This window comes from Macaca nemestrina, chromosome 1, assembly GCF_043159975.1.
Source record: "Macaca nemestrina isolate mMacNem1 chromosome 1, mMacNem.hap1, whole genome shotgun sequence".
Taxonomy (NCBI): Eukaryota; Metazoa; Chordata; class Mammalia; order Primates; family Cercopithecidae; genus Macaca; species Macaca nemestrina.
Genome location: NC_092125.1, coordinates 1,928,483 through 1,947,271, shown reverse-complemented (window position 1 = coordinate 1,947,271; position 18,789 = coordinate 1,928,483). Strand labels below are relative to the sequence as shown.

At 41.0% G+C, this 18,789-nt stretch overlaps 1 pseudogene; it reads right to left on the bottom strand.

Moving 5' to 3' along the window:
* Window positions 1–11,324: 11,324 nt before the first annotated feature.
* Window positions 11,325–18,774, bottom strand: LOC105474721 (peroxisomal targeting signal 1 receptor-like; annotated as a pseudogene).
* Window positions 18,775–18,789: the final 15 nt, after the last annotated feature.

Genomic DNA, 18,789 nt, shown 5'->3' with positions numbered 1-18,789 from the left:
TTCCATAGAAATCACATGCGAGCCACAGGTGTCATTTAAAAATTTCTAGTAGCAAAAGAAAAGAGGAATAAACAGGCAAAACTGATTGTAATACTTTAACTCAATATATACAAAATATTATAATTTAAATATATAATCAATATAATATTAATGAAGGATTTTTAGTCGTTATTTGTTTTTTGGTACTAAATCTTTCAAAGTCACTCTGCGTTTTAAACTTCCAGCACGTACCAATTCAGACCGGCCACATTCTAGGCGCTATGTAGACCCCTTGGGCAGTGACTGTCACACTGAAGTGCAGTTTTGAGGGCTCTGGCTCCCCTGACCTCAGGCAGTGAAGGGCCCGAACCCCTCTTTTCTGCTAGAGGTGAGGGAACGCCCTCTTTCTGCTAACATCTCTCCTTGGGCCCAAGGGTGGCAGAGACAGTGCCCAGAGAGAGAAGTAGGCTGCAATAAAGAAGTATCTAGAGGGAGTCTACGATTTCCCACCTGCTCTTGCCGGGGGCCCAGCCTCTTCTATAGATAAGACAGTGAAAAAAAGACGAGGGGCCCCAGGAGAAGAAAACCCATGTCTTCAGATTTGTCCACAGCCTTAACCTCAGGACTTTAGATGTGGAGGGAATACCTTCAAGACAAACTTCTCATTATGCAATTTGGCTTTGGCCCTAATGGGCAAGCTGTGGTTTTCTGTTTCCTCCTGTGGTGTGGAATTTAAGTGTGTGAGTTGAAGCACTGATCACATGCATGCATGTCTGCATGCACTTCTGTATGGCTCAACACTGTCTAACCAGAGATCCAACTTTACATAAAGGGAAAAGGAAATCAGTGCATACAGGGTGCCATGTGTTTGCCTCGTAACTTGTCATCAACATGTCATTGAATCCTGGCACCCTGTCTGCGCTAGGTGTACATATTACCTACTGCTTCACAGTAAAACTTCCCAAAACTTATTAGATTGAGCTGGTCCACCTTTTAGGCTGGGCTCGGGTGAGCCATTCTTTTGGTCTCAGCCGGGCCCTTTCAGGCACGTGTGGTCAGCTGCTGCTTGACTAGGCAATGCTGCTTCTGAGGGTGAGCTGCCTGTCAACTGTGGCACTTTGGTTTCTCCCCTATAGTATCTCATCCTCTAGCAGGCTAACAGGGACTTGTTATCATGGAGATGACAGGGTTCTGAAATAAAAAGCAGAAGCATTCAAGAGCTTTGTGCCTCAGCCCCAAACTGGCACACGGTCATATTCACAGCTTTCTATTGGCCAGGGCAAATCAGGCCAGTGAGATTCAAGGTTTGGGAACCAGATTCTGCCTCTCAATGAAAGCAGCTATAAAAGCATATCACAAAGGACATAAATACAGGAAGGGATGAAGAATTGCTGTCATTTTTGCAATCAGTATCATGCCTTTTCTTGCAGATGAGGTTTATATAACTTTCCAAGACAAGGAACTTGTCCAAAGCCTCACAGCTACTAAGAGGCTGGGCTGGGCCTCAGGATTAACTTTTCCTGACTCCAAAGCCCAAGCACCTCTGTAAGCCACACAAATCAAGCAGCTTCTCTAAACCTTTGAAGTCCTGGAAAGTAATCTTCTGCAATAGAAGTAAGAATCCTGTGAGATTCTGATCCATCTAGTACTCTTCACCATTTGGAACAGTTGCCTCCAGAGAATGCTTGTGAAGCATCTTGGAATAACTTAAAATAATTTGAGGAAATGGTTGATTTCCTAATTTAGGAAACCAACGTTCGATACATATTTTTTATTTAAAAGCAGAGATGATGCCCTCCACATGAACACAAATTCTGTTCCTCCCTTTTTGTTGTTTGTAGGCTATTTTCAACAAAGACTAAATCAAACCACTGTGTCTGAAATAACCTCTTACTCTGAAAGCAAGTGACATAAAAATAGACCTGCTGAGAAAAATTTCTTCCTGCTGCCATTTAACAAAACAGCTGAATACAATTTGAAGCCATCCTTTGATTTTTTTTTTTTTTGAGACAGAGTCTCGCTCTGTCGCCCAGGCTGGAGTGCAGTGGTGCGATCTTGTCTCACTGCAAGCTCCGCTTCCCGGGTTCACGCCATTCTCCTGCCTCAGCCTCCCGAGTAGCTGGGACTACAGGCGCCGCCACCACGCCTGGCTAAGTTTTTTGTATTTTTAGTAGAGATGCGGTTTCATCATGTTAGCCAGGATGGTCTCCATCTCCTGACCTTGTGATCAGCCTGCATCGGCCTCTCAAAGTGCTGGGATTACAGGCGTGAGCCACCGCACCTGGCCCATCCTTTGATTTTTAACAAGGGAAGGTTGTTTTCCAAGACTTCAAATAGATCATGTGAGTGTCAGGGCTACTATATTGACTCAGAAGGTGGACCAGATCCTCTGGAGATGGAGTGGTGAGAGGGCCTGCACCAGCAGGTGAAGGCCTTAGGTCCATAGGTGACATTCATTCACCAGGTGTGGTGTTTTAGGGTCCTGATGTTGATGACAAAAGTTATGTGTATATTACTAAAAGTAAATTGTAGAACATAATAAATAATCATATATAAACCAAAAGTGTCGACAACTACAATTATTATGATGCATCATTATTCTAAGTATTTTTACCACAATTAGCAGTAGTAGCCGTTGTTGCTGCTGCCACTGCTGTTGTAGGAACGGTGATGAAAACGTGGAATAAAGCTCTGCTGCCTCATCGTGCTGCTGCTCCTGCGGCTGCAGATTTGCTGGTTCTGTGCAGACTTTGGACCTCTGTTGTGAAGCTGTAACTTAAGAGACTTTCAGTGCTCTGCTGCGGCAGGAAAAACGTTTGAATCAAGACAGAACAACAATTCTGTGCATTTGAAGGTGGAGGCTAGGATGGGTCTGGGGTGCAGTTGAAGGGGAAGAAGCACACATCACTGAATGAAGGGGTGGAAGCCTCTGGCGAATGGCAGGGCTTGGCCATGAAGCAAATCAGATGTGGATTTTAGGACTGGTTACTCAGTGAAACTGACACACCTGCAAAGCAGGAAATGGAGGACAAATAACGGGTGATGTGTCCAGCAGCAGACAGGAGGGCCTTCTAAGAACACACCTGCTCCTTCCCCTAGAACTTCTTCCTACAGCTCCAGCAGACATTCTCGTATACAAAACCACCATGTGATTTCACCACGTTCTGACTCCACGTTCTGACTGGTACAGTATCCTTTTCTCCATTCTCTTATCTTCCCCTTCCTCATTCCATTATTGCACATAAAGCATCTGGGGTAGGCACACAAGCATATTACTGTTTTTGTGTGCTTGTTTGTACTAAATGACACGTGTTGATCAGCAGCCAGATGAGATGGGGCAGAAAAATACTGGCCCTGTGAAGACTGTTTCTCTACCAGTGGCTACTCACTCGGCTCTTATGTCTGTATTTCAGGACTTTGACAACAATAACAAAAAAAAACATAATACCCTTGCATAGATTGTTTGATTGGTGAATTTTAATGTTTTTAATATAGCATTGTAAAACCAAAAACAATTTCATAACTCTTTTATCTACATAGTTGCTACACATAGGGTGAATCTGTTCATACACAGGACTAAATGACATTTGAAAGAAAAGAATGAACCTCAAATACTTTTCCCTTCAAATCCAGTGTCTGATTGTTTAAATATACATTTTGCATATAATGAAAAAAATACGTAAAAATTAAAATGTACGGTTTATCTCACCATCCAGTATATCAGTTGGACCACAAGTGAAGAAAAAGAGGCATCTGTCTGCAGGAAGTTCTAAATTCTCCTGGGAGCCCCAGAACCGCTCGCGCCTCCCAAGCGGACCCCGTCCTTGGCCTGTTGCCACTGGCAGGGCATCGTGGTGAGGTTTCCATATCTTGGCCCAGGAGGCACAGGGAGGGTAGGAGGTTGTCTGTCTCACAGCCAGGCCAACATCCCTGACCAGGGCCCTCTGGAAGAAGATTCCCAAGATCCCCGTCAGCTTTCAGAAGGGTTATGCCATTCTAGAGAAATTATAAATGTTCTTGGGGGTTGACCCATCGGTGAGCTGGGCATCCCTGTGCTCTTGGGAGCTGGAGCAGGCAGGAGCCCCACCCTCCTGGGCGCAGCCACTGCAGACCCAGGCATCTCTGAACTCTGGAGGGCCCAGGGAGGTCCCCCTCACCCCCACAGGCTCAGAAGTGCTGCTCCCACTGTCTGGCTTCTCCTCACTGTTGGCATCCACTCCAATCACAGAGAAAAGTGGAGTCTGGACCCATGCACCTATCAACCCACCACCTAGGTATTAAGCCCAGCATGCATTAGCCATCTCCTCTTTGACTTTTAACGTGAAATTCTTAAAATCATTTTATGTTATCAATGACCAGTCATAGGTTTTAAAATGCTGGCTGTTACTTGCATGTAATAACAATGACATTTTTATTAATAAAACAAAACACGGGATACTTTTATCATAAAGATTATATTCTTAAATGACCACAATGATCACTGTACAGTCATTTATAAAATGACACCATCTATCACAAATAACAGTAAAAATTATATATTGTAATAGAGTTGAGGAGAGAGTTCTCAGCAAACTTTTTTTTTCAAAGAACACATTAGTTGCATGTAAAAGTTGCATGTAAAATTGCTTCTGGATTTATGTAAATGGCTTTTTCATTCTAGTACGCTCCTCTTTTCTTCAGATGTGTCGATTAAGCTCACAGATTTTATCATCAGTCTTTTGTGTCTTGTTCATTTAATGGTAAATTTTTTCCATCATTATTCATAATTACGTAAATACCTGGGACTTACAATACTTCGAATAGTCTGAGGTGAAAGCCAACGTGAGGATGAACTTGATCTGCATTATCTGTTTCCTGAGAGGGCTTGGGAGCTTCACCCTCAGACCCAGCCACCCATGGCTGTCACTTCCCATAGGGAGGGCTGAGATGTGCATTAAATTGATCAGTTTTCAACGTATCATGTAAGACCCAATAGTCCTTTGCACTGTGATCCACCTAGAGATACGCTCTCTGCTTATGTTCTTCTATATTGTTTCTCCCAGGTCAGTACCATATTATTGCAAATCCTGGGATTCGTAGTGAAGTTGCCAGATTCATCAAGTAAAAAATAGGACAGAAAATGAACTTTAAAATTTAAATAAATGACAAATGACTTTTGGGTGCACACACATGTCTTTGACAATGATCAGCAGTTAGATTCTGAGAGATAAATTTCCAAAAGAAATAATGAAAATAAATACACTTTAGCTGTCAATTCTAATCCACAGTATTGTGATCCTTTCTTGTGTAGTCTCAACACCAATGACCTCAAGAGACTTGTTGGAGGGACTCCATCTGGTGATTCAGCAGATAAAGTATTTTTCAGCATGTGATGGTTACTTGTAGAGAGAAGGGTGTGAAATACGTGGGGTGAGCTAAATATATCTTAGGGTAAGAGAATAAAACATCAGACTTCCTATTTTATCTCTTTTTGTTATATGGCTTACATGTGTTTTATTAACGAAATTATGTGGACATGTAGTTTATAAATAATTGCACATATATTAATAGTCCAAGTCCAAGTATTCTTTTACTGGAGCTATACTCCTCCAAAGAGAGACCATTAAACCTTTAAATCGATGATATCCTGGCTCTTTTCCTGGTTTTATCATGACAGCAAAACCAAGTTGTGCTGAGGGTAAAGGTGCATGTTCATGGAACTGTCCGTTGTTTGGTTCTGGAAGTGTGTTCCTTTACTAAGATTTTGAAGAATTATTAACAATCATTTCAACATATGAGGTTGAAATGATTAGCTCATACATATGAGGTTGTTTTAGAGAAATTTTCTACCTTAACCATTAATTTCTGAGTAAGAGGCAAAAATACTAATTGTTGCCATTTCTGCATTGAGATATCAACATCTATCTAATCTATCATCTATTGCTCCATACATACATGGGATGGCACTGTGATAAGTGACCTTTAAAATATAATTTTGACAGCTGTCATCTCAGAAAAAACTGAGTGGTGTGGAATGGTTTTCTAATTTTTTGTGTCATTAAGTTGACTTGTTCTAATCACTAATTTGATAAAACAATTATGCCTGCATCTTGGCCAATAACATTAGAGAGTAATTTCAAAATTGCTCAGTGAAATTATGCCAGGTGTTCTGATATTATGGGTATCCTAACAAAACTAGAGGGAAATTACCTTTATTATTGGAGAAATAAGTGTTTTCAAAGCAAAAGAGGGGATCTCTCTATTAAGTGGAATCTCAAGAAAAGGATCAACATTTGATCATTTTGATGCAACTTTATGGTTGTCATAAAGTGATTACAACTAGTGTTATTCTCTTGACAATTCACAGCTGGACATTGGGGATCCTCTGTTGAGACGTAGAAAATTTATTTTTGAGATGGAAACTAAACTGTAAGAGAGCCAGAGCCATTTTTATGTGATACAGCTAATAGGGTTTGGTAAGCACAGTAATGCCCTCCAAAGGTGTCCATGTTCTAATTCTCAGATACAGCAAATATACACTTCATGGCAATGGGTATGAGAAGCTGCACATGGGATCAAAATTGCTAATTTATTGGCGAAAAATAAGGATACTATCCTGAATTACTATGGTAGGTTCAAACGTCTAATCACAAAGATTCAAAGTGTGAGAGACAAAGAATTAAAAGCATTGAAAGGTCAGCATGTCAGAAAGACAACTAGATATTATTTTTTCAATTGTTTTGGTGATTCTTTTCCTATTAGCATACATTTTATTCAGTTGCACTGTGCACATATGATTGGGTCTTTTTTTTTTTATTTGTAGCATCAATGTGATAAATATAAAATGAGAATGCAGAACAAAGATACAATTTCTAGGCCGGGCGCGGTGGCTCACGCCTGTAATCCCAGCACTTTGGGAGGCTGAGACGGGCGGATCACGAGGTCAGGAGATCAAGACCATCCTGGCTAACACGGTGAAAACCCGTCTCTACTAAAAAATACAAAAAAAAAAACTAGCCAGGCGAGGTGGCAGGCGCCTGTGGTCCCAGCTACTCTTGGCTGAGGCAGGAGAATGGCGTGAACCCGGGAGGCAGAGCTTGCAGTGAGCTGAGATCCGGCCACTGCACTCCAGCCTGGGCGACAGAGCGAGACTCCGTCTCAAAAAAAAAAAAAAAAGATACAATTTCTAAAGAGGGATGCTCAGGTACCATGGGTAACTATACCCAGGAATAGACAGATACATAGTATGCATCTTATAAGAAATGTGTTGGTATTTCATATACTAATTGGTGTAGAAAATAATGCAGAGGCTGGATTATCAATAATTTATATGAGATACGGCTTATCAAGATTAAGAGGGTAAAACAATAAAAGTGATTTGTGGCCGGGCGCGGTGGCTCAAGCCTGTAATCCCAGCACTTTGAGAGGCCGAGGCGGGTGGATCACGAGGTCAGGAGATTGAGACCATCCTGGCTGACATGGTGAAACCCCGTCTCTACTAAAAATACCAAAAATTAACCGGGTGTGGTGGCGGGTGCCTGTAATCCCAGCTACTCGGGAGGCTGAGGCAGGAGAATGGCGGGAACCCGGGAGGCGGAGCTTGCAGTGAGCTGAGATCGCGCCACTGCACTCCAGCCTGGGCCACAGAGCGAGACTCCGTCTCAAAAAAAAAAAAAAAAAAAGTGATTTGTGATAATTTTCACTAATGCAGAATTAACAATGATGATGTGAGATCTTTTGGGATTTTTCTGATGTACAAAGCCAATTTCTGGCCAGGTGAAGTAGCTCACACCTGTAATTCTAGTGCTTTGGGGGGCCAAGGTAAGAGAATCACTTTAGGCCAAGAGCTCAAGACAAGCCTGGCAGCATCGCCAGACTCCAACAGCACTACAGTTAGCTTCACCTGGAATCCTGGCTGTTTGGGAGAGGGAGGCAGGCGGCCACTTAAGCCCATGGGGTCCAGAATGCAATGAGTTATTATTGTACCACTGCACTTCAGCCAGGGTGACAGACCAAGACCCTGTCTTGAAAAAAAAAAAAAGTAAAACATGAAAAATACATAAAGTTCATTATTAAGAACACGTTATTTTCAAGCTGACGTTGCAGTCCCAGTCAACACCTTTCTCCTTTTCTTCTTCATCTTCACACTCCTGGATCACAGGCCGAAGCACGACCTGATCACCTGTCACTTGACTTTTGTTCACTCAATGACGCACCCCACTGTAGTGGATTTTTTTCTCTTTAGACAGTGTTTGAGTCACTGAATTTTTGGGAGGACCTCAAATGTCAAGCACTATTCTACATGAACAAGGTGATGAGGGGTCTGGCCGTCACCACCACCTGCCTCCTGAGCATGCTCCAGGCCACCACCGTCAGCCCTAGCATCTTGTGGTAGGTGAGACTTAACAAAAACATAAATTATCTTCCAGTAGTAGCATGATCATCTGCACTGTAGCTTGTTTCAGTGTGACCCAGACCAATTCAATTTACCGAGTGTCAGTGACTTCTGCTCACTTTCTCCAATGAGCTCCATTCTCAGGGGACTGTTTTTTATTCTTTTTTTTTTTTTTTTTTTTGTTTTTGTTTTTGTTTTTGAGACGGAGTCTCGCTGTGTCTCCCAGGCTGGAGTGCAGTGGCGCGATCTCGGCTCACTGCAAGCTCCGCCCCCCGGGTTCACGCCATTCTCCCGCCTCAGCCTCCCAAGTAGCTGGGACTACAGGCGCCCGCTACCACGCCCGGCTAGTTTTTTGTATTTTTAGTAGAGACGGGGTTTCACCATGTTAGCCAGGATAGTCTCGATCTCCTGACCTCGTGATCCACCCGCCTCGGCCTCCCAAAGTGCTGGGATTACAGGCTTGAGCCACCGCGCCCGGCCCTTTATTCTAATATTATTTCAGAATATTTTCTTTGTAGGAATCATGCTGCTCTCCAGTATGTACGTGGTCATTCTCTTGTTCAGGCATGAGAGGTGATACCGGAGCCTTTGCAACACCAGCCGTTCCCCAAGAGCCTCCCCAGAGAAAAGGGCCACACAGACCAGCCTGTGTCTTCTGGTGAGTTGCTCTGTGGTCATGTACTCAGTGGACATTATTACTTCATCCTCCTTAAGCACGTGATGGGTTCATGGCCCAGTCATCCAGGATGTCCAGATGCCTCTGGTCACTCTCTGTGCCACTGTCTGTCTTTTGGTACAAATCAGTCCTGACGGAAGAATCATCAATATCCTAAAAAATATTTCTATCAAAGTGCCCCACCCATTTTTAACAAGGTTGTACTGGGACAAAAATCTTCTGAAGAGAAATAGATTTTTCTGCCACCAGTTAAACTATGCAAATAGCACAGGATTTGTTAACTGACTTAAATGCAATCAATTAAATAGCAATTGCATTATATTTAAATAGTTTACTTGATGCTGCCAAAGTCTAATTTCTTTAGTTCAATGTCCATCAGGGTTTGATATTTCCAAAACAAGTCTCTTACACTTTCTTTTTCTTTTTTTTTTTTTGAGATGGAGTCTCGCTCTGTTGCCCAGGCTGGAGTGCAGTGGCGTGATCTCCACTCACTGCAACCTCTGCCTCCTGGGTTCAAGCGATTCTCCTGCCTCAGCCTCCTGAGTAGCTGGAATTAAAAGCGCGTACCATCATGTGTGGCTAATTTTTGTATTTTTAGTAGAGACGGGTTTCACCATGTTGGTTAGGCTGGTCTTGATCTCGACCTTGTGATCCACCTGCCTCAGCCTCCCAAAGTGCTGGGATTACAAGTGTGAGCCACCGAGTCTGGCCACACTTTCATTTTTAATCTTATACACAAAACATTATTTTTTCTTCTTGAAGTACACTTTTAAAAAGCTCCTATTGGTAAACAAATCACTCAGGGTTTTAAAAATATATTTTAATTTACCCTTTTTTGTTAAAGGTATTTTAGCCTAGTATCTACTTCTAGCTTTAATAAATAATTTCTCTTAGCACTATTCCTATTTATGTTTTGAGATTTATAAAAGCTGTAGAAATTTTTCTCTCATCATTACACTGATTTTTAGTATTTTTCTTCTCTTTGGTGTTATCCAGCTTATTTCTTTTAAGTAATTTTTTTTTTTCACTTTTTGACACACTGCATTTCTGAATTCAAGGATTTATGTCAGGTTTTCAGTGTAGAAACTTACAAACCACCAACTCTTAAAGGCATTATTCAAATTATTTTAATATATCCCGTAAAAAAAGAAATTTGTCCTATTCCTTCTCATTCTAGCATTCTAGTCTTCATAGATATATGTATTTGTTTTACGTTTTCTTTTTTTGAGATGGAGTCTTGGAGTGTCACCTGGGCTGGAGTGCAATGGTGCAATCTTGGCTCACTGCAACCTCTGCCTCACAGGTTCAAGTGATTCTCCTGCCTCAGCCTCTGTAGTAGCTGGGATTGCAGGTGCCCACCACCACACCCGGCTAATTTTTCGTATTTTTAGTAGAGACAGGGTTTCACTATGTTGGCCAGGCTGGCCTTGAACTCCTGACCTCATGATCCGCCTGCCTTGGCCTCCCAAAGTGCTAGGATTACAGGCATGAGCCACCGTGCCTGGCTGCTTTCTTTCTTTCTTTTCTTTCTTTCCTTCCTTCCTTCCTTCCTTCCTTCCTTCCTTCCTTCCTTCCTTTTCTTTTTTCTTTCTTTCTTTCTTTCTTTCTCTTTCTTTCTTTCTTTCTTTCTTTCTTTCTTTTTTTCTTTCTTTTTCTTTCTTTCTTTCTTCTTTCTTTCTGTGTCTTTCTTTCTTTGTCTTTCTTTTTAAACAAATATTTTAGTCTTATTTGTAAATCATTTATACATATTCTTACGAAGAAAAATAAATTTCAGAAAGGAATCTTGGGACCATGGTAGTTAAAATATACATATATATATATGTCTGATCATTAGCCACTAAAGACAAGGCAAGAGGCTTAGCAGTCATTTCTGGGGGTTAGTGTATCTCCCCATGCAGGGGACAATTGAGAAGAATCCAAGCTGCTCCTTCATCTTCCCTCAGTTTTCACCTTCTGAAGACAATATGGGGGAAGGGGACTTTCCAATGCTTTCCCCTAGAAACATTTCAAGAGGTACAGCAAAGGCTTATGGTAACACTGAACCTGCTCTTTGCTAGAAATTTGGCAAGACTGCAATCTCTGAACCAACCTAGTAGAAGAGTTAGCCCAATTCCTATTCACAGGTACTTCTAAGAGGAGGAGGGATTGCTGCGTTCATCACACCCCCTTCCCACTTGCTCTGTTCTCCCACCAAGGCCCCAGAACAGAGCTCTTGATATCATCTGATCTAGTCCCTCCCCACTCCCACCCAGCCTCATTTCACAAGTGAACCTTCCTCCCACCCCACACCCAGACACTCTGTAACAGTTGGCCCTGGCAGCTCCTGAGGACTGCTGGGATGACGACACAGCATTTCTGCATCAGCATCGTACTCACAGGGAATCAGAGCTCAGCCAGGAGAGGTCCAAGAATGACAGAACTATGAGCACCCCTACCAAAACTCAGCTCTGCAGAGCCAAATAAACAATTCCATCTGACAGGCCAACTCCTAACACCTGATCCCAGTCATCATTGGAGGCCACAGCAGATGAAGCTCCTACTTAAACTGAACTATTACCAATTCCCAGTAACAGTGGGGAAAGGAGAGACATGACAAATGCGGTAGACCCTATCAGAAATGGCAGCTGATGACAACAGTTAGCCTAGATCATTGGGTCCTCCCCAAAAAGCATCCTCAAGAATGATGAGCAGAGAGCTCCGTAGCTGGATGTACAGCCCTTCAATTATGAAAGGACGCAGAGAAAACAAGCCGTGTTTTCCTATGATTATGTAGGAACTAGAACACGGACTACCCAGCCCTATGTGGAGGCAGCTTCTGAAAGGCCTTACCACTTATGGTCATCAGCCCACCCGCTTGGTAGGTGCATTTGGGGAGAGGGACTCACATCACATCCAGAGGGGGGAACTGTCTAGGCAGACACTCACAGGGCAGCCCATCCCACTGTCACTGGGGCAGGCCAAACATGGTTAGGAGGGTGGACAGATCCCGGGCATCAGCCACCCCACAGGCGTCGCTCTGGCCCTAACACAGAATGCGAAACGCAGGGTGCTCCAAGTGTTCTCTGACATGGCACCTCCTTCACCCTGAGGGCTCTGGCTTTTCTTCCACATGTTCAGGGCCTCCAGAAAGTGCTCTGCAGCCTGCCAGTGAGCCCCAGGTTGATGCAGCCGATGCCCAGGTTACAGTGGGACTGGATACAGCCAGGCTGGAGCTCAAGGGCCTGGCGGTATGCAGTTACTGCTTCTTCACTCTGGTTTCTATTCCACAGCAAATAGTCATTGGGACGAACACTGAGGGTAGCTGTGAAGCAGTTCATGGCCTTGTCATGCTCTCCACTCAGGTTGAAAAGGACCTGCAAGCCACACTGCACATTGGGGTCAATGGATATAGGGTCCAGTTGCACAGTTGCTAGGAAGAGCTCCTTCATTTCAAGAAACAGGGAGTCAGACAACAGAGATTCCAAGATATGCTTGCTGGTGCCCAGTCCTGCCCCACCAGCCCCTTCTTCAGCAGGTGTCACCAGATAGGCACAGGCTGGTGTGTAGCAGGGTTTCACAGGCCTGCTGCTGCAGGGGCTCATTGGTAAAGCTTGCAGCCAGCGCCATCAGTGCTGTTGGTTATCTGGCTTTAGCTCCAGACACCTCTGCAATGCTCTGATGGCTCACAGTTCTTGTTCATTCTCTGCCTGGGTGGTACCCAGGTACTGCCAAGCTTCCATATTCTTAGGATTCTGCTGCATAGCTGCCTCAAAAAGCAGCACAGCATTTGGCAGGGACTATCGGGGGAACCTGTCCCTGATAATTCAACATGAGTACTTTTCTATTTTCCCTAAGTGTCGGCCAATCTGAGAAATAAAGTGAGAGTACAAAAGAGAGAAATTTTAAAGCTGGGTGTCCAGGGCAGGCATCACATGTTGGCAGGTTCCATGATGCCCCCCAAATCACAAAACCAGCAAGTTTTTATTAGTCATTTTCAAAAGGGGAGGCAGTATACGAATAGGGTGTGAGTCACGGAGATCACATGCTTCACGAGGTAATAAAATACTACAAGGCAAATGGAGGCAGGGTGAGATCACAGGACCAGGCGAAATTAAAATTGCTAATGAAGTTTCGGGCATGCATTATCATTGATAACATCTTATCAGGAGACAGGGTTTGAGAGCAGACAACTGGTCTGACCAAAATTTATTAGGTGAGAATTTCCTCATCCTAATAGGCCTGGGAGCGCTATGGGAGACCCGGGCTTATTTCATCCCTTATCTGCAACCATAAAAGACAGACGTTCTCAGAGCGACAATTTTAGAGACCTCCCCCTAGGAACATATTCTCTTTCTCAGGGCTGTTCCTTGCTGAGAAAAAGAATTCAGCGATATTTCTATTTGCTTTTGAAAGAAGAGAAATATGGCTCTGTTCTGCCCGGCTCTCAGGCAGCCTGACCTAATGGTTATCTCCCTTATTTCCTGAACATCGATCGCTGTTATCCTGTTCTTTTTTCAAGGTGCCCAGATTTCATATTGTTTAAACAATTTGTGCAGTTAATGCAATCATCACAGGGTCCTGAGGCGACATACATCCTCAGCTTATGAAGATGACGGGATTAAGAGACTGAAGTAAAGACAGGCATAGGAAATCACAAGAATATTGATTGGGGAAGTGATAAATATCCATGAAATCTTCACAACTTATGTTCAGAGATTACAGTAAAGACAGGCATAAGAAATTATAAAAGTATTAATTTGGGAAACTAATAAATGCTCATGAAATCTTCACAATTTATGTTCTTCTGCCGTGGCTTCAGCCGGTCCCTCCGTTTGGGGTCCCTGACTTCCCACAACAGGGCCCACTCCTGAAGTCGCTGCAGCCCTTCTTTGAAAGGCTGAGGGTGATCACACGGGGGGTTCTCCTCCACCAACTGGTACCCCTTATCAAAGGAAGCTGATGTGAGGTCATCATAGTCAGAAAGCCAGGGGTGAGCGTCAGCATCTCGTTTTGCCATCTCCTCCAACTCCGCCTGCAACTCTATAGCTGACTTGGCACGTTCAAACTCCCTATCAAGGGCAGTTGTGTTTACTGGTCTTGTGAATGGTCAACAGGCATCTGATATACTCAGAATTAGCCAATTTGGGGTCATCCCCTTTGGCCACAAAGTCATTGGCCATGTGCTGCCGATCCTTCTCATTCATGGTCCAACAATCAGCAGCTGCTGCTCCCTTAGGCTCTCCCAACCACAGCTTCTCCCCTGATTGCTCCAAATATGCCTCAGTCCAACAGGTGGGGGAAACAGCCAAGGGGTCTGTAACTTCAGAAATGAATGATTGGGACCAGTCTGTCTCATTACAATCCTGAATTACATCCACAGCATCTCCAGCTGCAAGACACTCTGGGCCCAGTTCTCAGACAAGGCCAAGTCGGCCATACCAGGGGCTCTCTGGGGAGGCTTGGAGGAAGTTTGACTGTCCAATCTGCTGCATCTCAGCCAGTTCATCCATCTTGAATGTCTGAGGGGCATGGGATACAAGGGCTACATTGTGGTCCTGCAGGAATTCAACCACCAACTCATCTTCAGAAGCTACTCCCAAAGGCTTGGAGACTGCCTCAGAGGTTAGGGCTCCGGGCAGGGATGGGGGGCAGGGGCCAGGCCTTAGACCTTCTGCTGAGGTCGGGGGCTGTTTTCCCTTTTCACTGTATTTAACTACATTAGTCATGCTCAGTATTTTGGTTCACTAATCTCATCAGTTGAGACTAATTTAATATTTAACCCATACGTTGTGTATTAAGTAGGTTGTTTGTATTTGGCTCTTTCTCAAATATGGCTTGTCAAGCTTGTAGTCTTTTGCTCTGTAATATATATATATATTTCCTATTTTTCTCATTGTGTTGACTTAAACATTTAAAAAATAAGTCCTATAACTGTGTGTAACATAAGTTTTAACTTTCTTTTCACTTATGGGAGATATTACATTTCAGACATCTGCAGTTTATGTCTGTTTTTTAAATTTGCTTTATGGCAAGTTGGGCAACCCACATGGATTTGGCAACTCTGACCACCCATATCTAACAGGAGCGCTTACTTCTCAGTCGATTATTTTCCTAAATGATTTCTTTCGTTTGCTTCTCTAGTTGGAAAATTCTCATATTTTACTTTCACTTTCAATGCTATACAGTCGTTTAAAGATTCTTGTAACTTTCTGAGGATTTTAGCTTTCTACATTTAAAATGTGTAGAATCTATAGTATTTTTCCAACAAGCACAAATGTCAACAGTGTACACGTGAAATATATTTCACACAATTTTTTTTGTAATAGACAATAAATCTCAAGTTACTTTATATAGAACATATCCTTTCCTCAACATACTGTAAAGTAATAATAATTTGTAGAGTTTAACTTTAATACTAGGGAACTGATTTTACATTTAGCACAAATTTCTGAAATAAATGTACTCTATGTCAGAGAACAGTACCTATATATGGCCAAAACTACTGATTTTCTACACCATTGAGATCATATTGGCAGAATTATTTACCTGAATTCAGATTTTTGGCTTCAATCACCATGCTTCCTCATGAGCACTTCCCTGAATCCATGAAAAGAATCTGTTTGAGTCTTCCATTTGAACTACAAATTTAAAAATTTCAATGCAGTTTTCATGTGGTGAGATAGTACTTGCTGGTAACATTTTAGTCAATAATTTCTATTGTTATTTACAATGTTCAGAAAATATGACCTGCTGGGTTTCTGGGATAATAAATTCAATGACATATTTTAGGCCTAAAACTTTACCACCTAAAATACTCATATCTAATATTTTAAAATAATGGACATCCTTTGTTTACTGGCAAAAACAGCTGCCATTTCTTCCTATGCCTAATTAGTATAACTTACTAACAAAGTAAACATTATTTATGTTCATTTAGTTGTGGGACACCAAAAAGTTAATTTCTATAATGACCTTAATGTTACCTAATATGAATGAAAATGTGACAGAGGCTAGGAGATGGAGTGAATAAAAAGAGGGGAAATGTTTTTCAACATGTACCAAATTTCAATTAGGAGAAGTAAGATTTAGTGATCAATTGCACAGAATGGTGACTGTAATAAATAATGTGTATTTCAAAACTGCTATAAAGACTATTTTCGATGTTTTCACCACAAAAATTATATGAAGCTATAAACATTAACTTGATTTAATCATTTTATAACATAAACATATATCAAAATATTACACTGTAGATAGATATATACTACTATTTTTCAATTAAAAATACAATTTTTTTTAATTCAATTTTTCTTTTTCAATGAATCTTTGATTTCTTCACTTTAAACTCTTAGGTATTAAGCATACAAATGTTTAATGGCTTAGAATAGTACCTAACACATTATATGAGCCATACGCTAACTACTACTCCAAATTATCTTTTTCATAGCATTCTTCAAATACAAGATTATTCTGTATATCTTATTACAATTTATTTTTCTGTCTTATCTAAATATTGATAAAAATAGAAGGTAGGGCATTTGCCTGTTTCATACATTCCAAAATCAAAGGGCAGTTTCACTAATTATTTTTACATTCAGTAACTCATTTGTCTCACACAGTAAACACAAATATTATGTAACAGAACTATATTCATATTCTTCATCCTAAAAATGGAGAAAATTTTGAGTTATTTGTTGATTGTAGTACAGGACTCATTCTCTATTTTTTCAAATTATTCCATGTCAAGTGCCTAGAGTAATTGTTCATGACATACTATGAAATAAAAAAATATTGATAGGGATAGATTACAAAGGAAACTGAAAAAACATCCTATGAATTGTTTCATTATACATATATATATATACACACACACACACAGAGAAAAGAATATACTTATATCCATATAACAAAAAATTAATTAAAATCTTTTTAGATAGACTAGCTGTTATAAACTGCTTAAGTTGTACATTTCATAAACATTTAATGAAAAACATCAATTTCTCACAAAAACTTCAAGCAGTAGAAGAGGTAACACTTCTTAATTCATCTATTAGCCAGTAATACCATAATACTCAAATGAGACAAAAGAATCACAAGATGACTATGAAACAACATCCTCTTTAAATATAGACACAGAAATTCCAAGAAATATTTTAAAAATGAATATAAAAAGGTATAAGAGTGATTACATACCATGACTAAGCAGGGTATTTTCACAATGCAATGTTGGTTTAATATGATACAATATTACTTGAACAAAGTAAAAATGTAATAATTTAAATAGAAAAAGCTTGATAAATTCAACACCTGTGAATGACAGAACATCAAGAAAACTATTAGAAGAAAACTTTTGAGACCTGCTAAAAGGCCTCTATGAAAACCCAAAATCGGCCAGGTGCAGTGGCTCACACCTGTAACCCAGAATTTTGGGAAGCTGAGGTGGAAAGACTGCATAAACTCAGGAGTTCAAGACCATTCTGGACAATATAGGGAGACCCCATCTTTACAAAATATTTAAAAAAAAAATTATCTGGACATGGTGGTGCATGCCTGTTGTCCCAACTACTCAGGCAGTTAAGGTGGGAATATCACTTGAGCTTAAGAGGTTGAGGCTGCAGTGAGCCAAGATGGAAAACCCCACACCAAAAGCTAATATACTTAATGGTGAATGACTGGGGGCCTTATATGCAAGTTTGAAAACAGGACAAGAATTTCTACTTTCACCACTATTCACCATTGTACTGGAGATATGAGCCAGAAAATTATACTAGAAAAATCAACACAATTCTCCAGATTAGAAAAGAAGTGGAATAGTCTTTTATTGCCATAATGTTGTATTTTAAAAGTATAAGAAATTCATTAAAAACCTACTTGAGGCTGGGCACAGTGGCTCACGCCTGTAATCCCAGTACTTTGGGAGGCCGAGGCGGGCAGATCACAAGGTCAGGAGATGGAGACCATCCTGGCTAATATGGTGAAACGCCGTCTCTACTAAAAATACAAAAAATTAGCCAGGCGTGGTGGCAGGCACCTGTAGTCCCAGCTACTCAGGAGGCTGAGGCAGGAGAATGGCGTGAACCCGGGAGGCAGAGCTTGCAGTGAGCCGAGATCCGGCCACTGCACTCCAGCCTGGGTGACAGAGCGAGACTCCATCTCAAAAACAAAAACAAAGAAATTAAATAAATAGATAAATAAATAAATAAAAACCTACTTGAGCTAATAAAGTTCATCAATGCCACAAGATCAACATGCAAGGTTAGATAGTACTTTTATATCATAGCAATAAACAAAATAAGAATTAAATTAAAATTTCATTAATAGTATCCTAGAAAAAAAAATTAGAAACAAACTTAACAAAATAACTGCACATACTATACACTGAAAATTATTTAAAATGCTGAAAGAAATCAAAGAGCTGAATAAACTGAGATATACTCAATATTCAAAGATAACAATACTGAATTTGAAGATCAAAATACCCAACAAATTTATCTACAGATTCAATGCAAATTCCAATGTAGCTTTTCTTTAATAGAAATTGACAAGCTCTTCCTAAAATCCATATAAACATGTAAAGAAAATCAAACACACAAGAATTCTGAAAAACGGTAACAAAATTCAGTAACTTACACTCCTGATATAAACTCTTACTACAATGTTACAGTAATTAAACAATATAGTACTGGCATAAGGATAGATTTATGTAGACCAAAAAAAAAAAAAAGACGGAGAATTAAAGTTTCATTAATGAACAAATTAATCTGTGGTAAAATTATTTTTT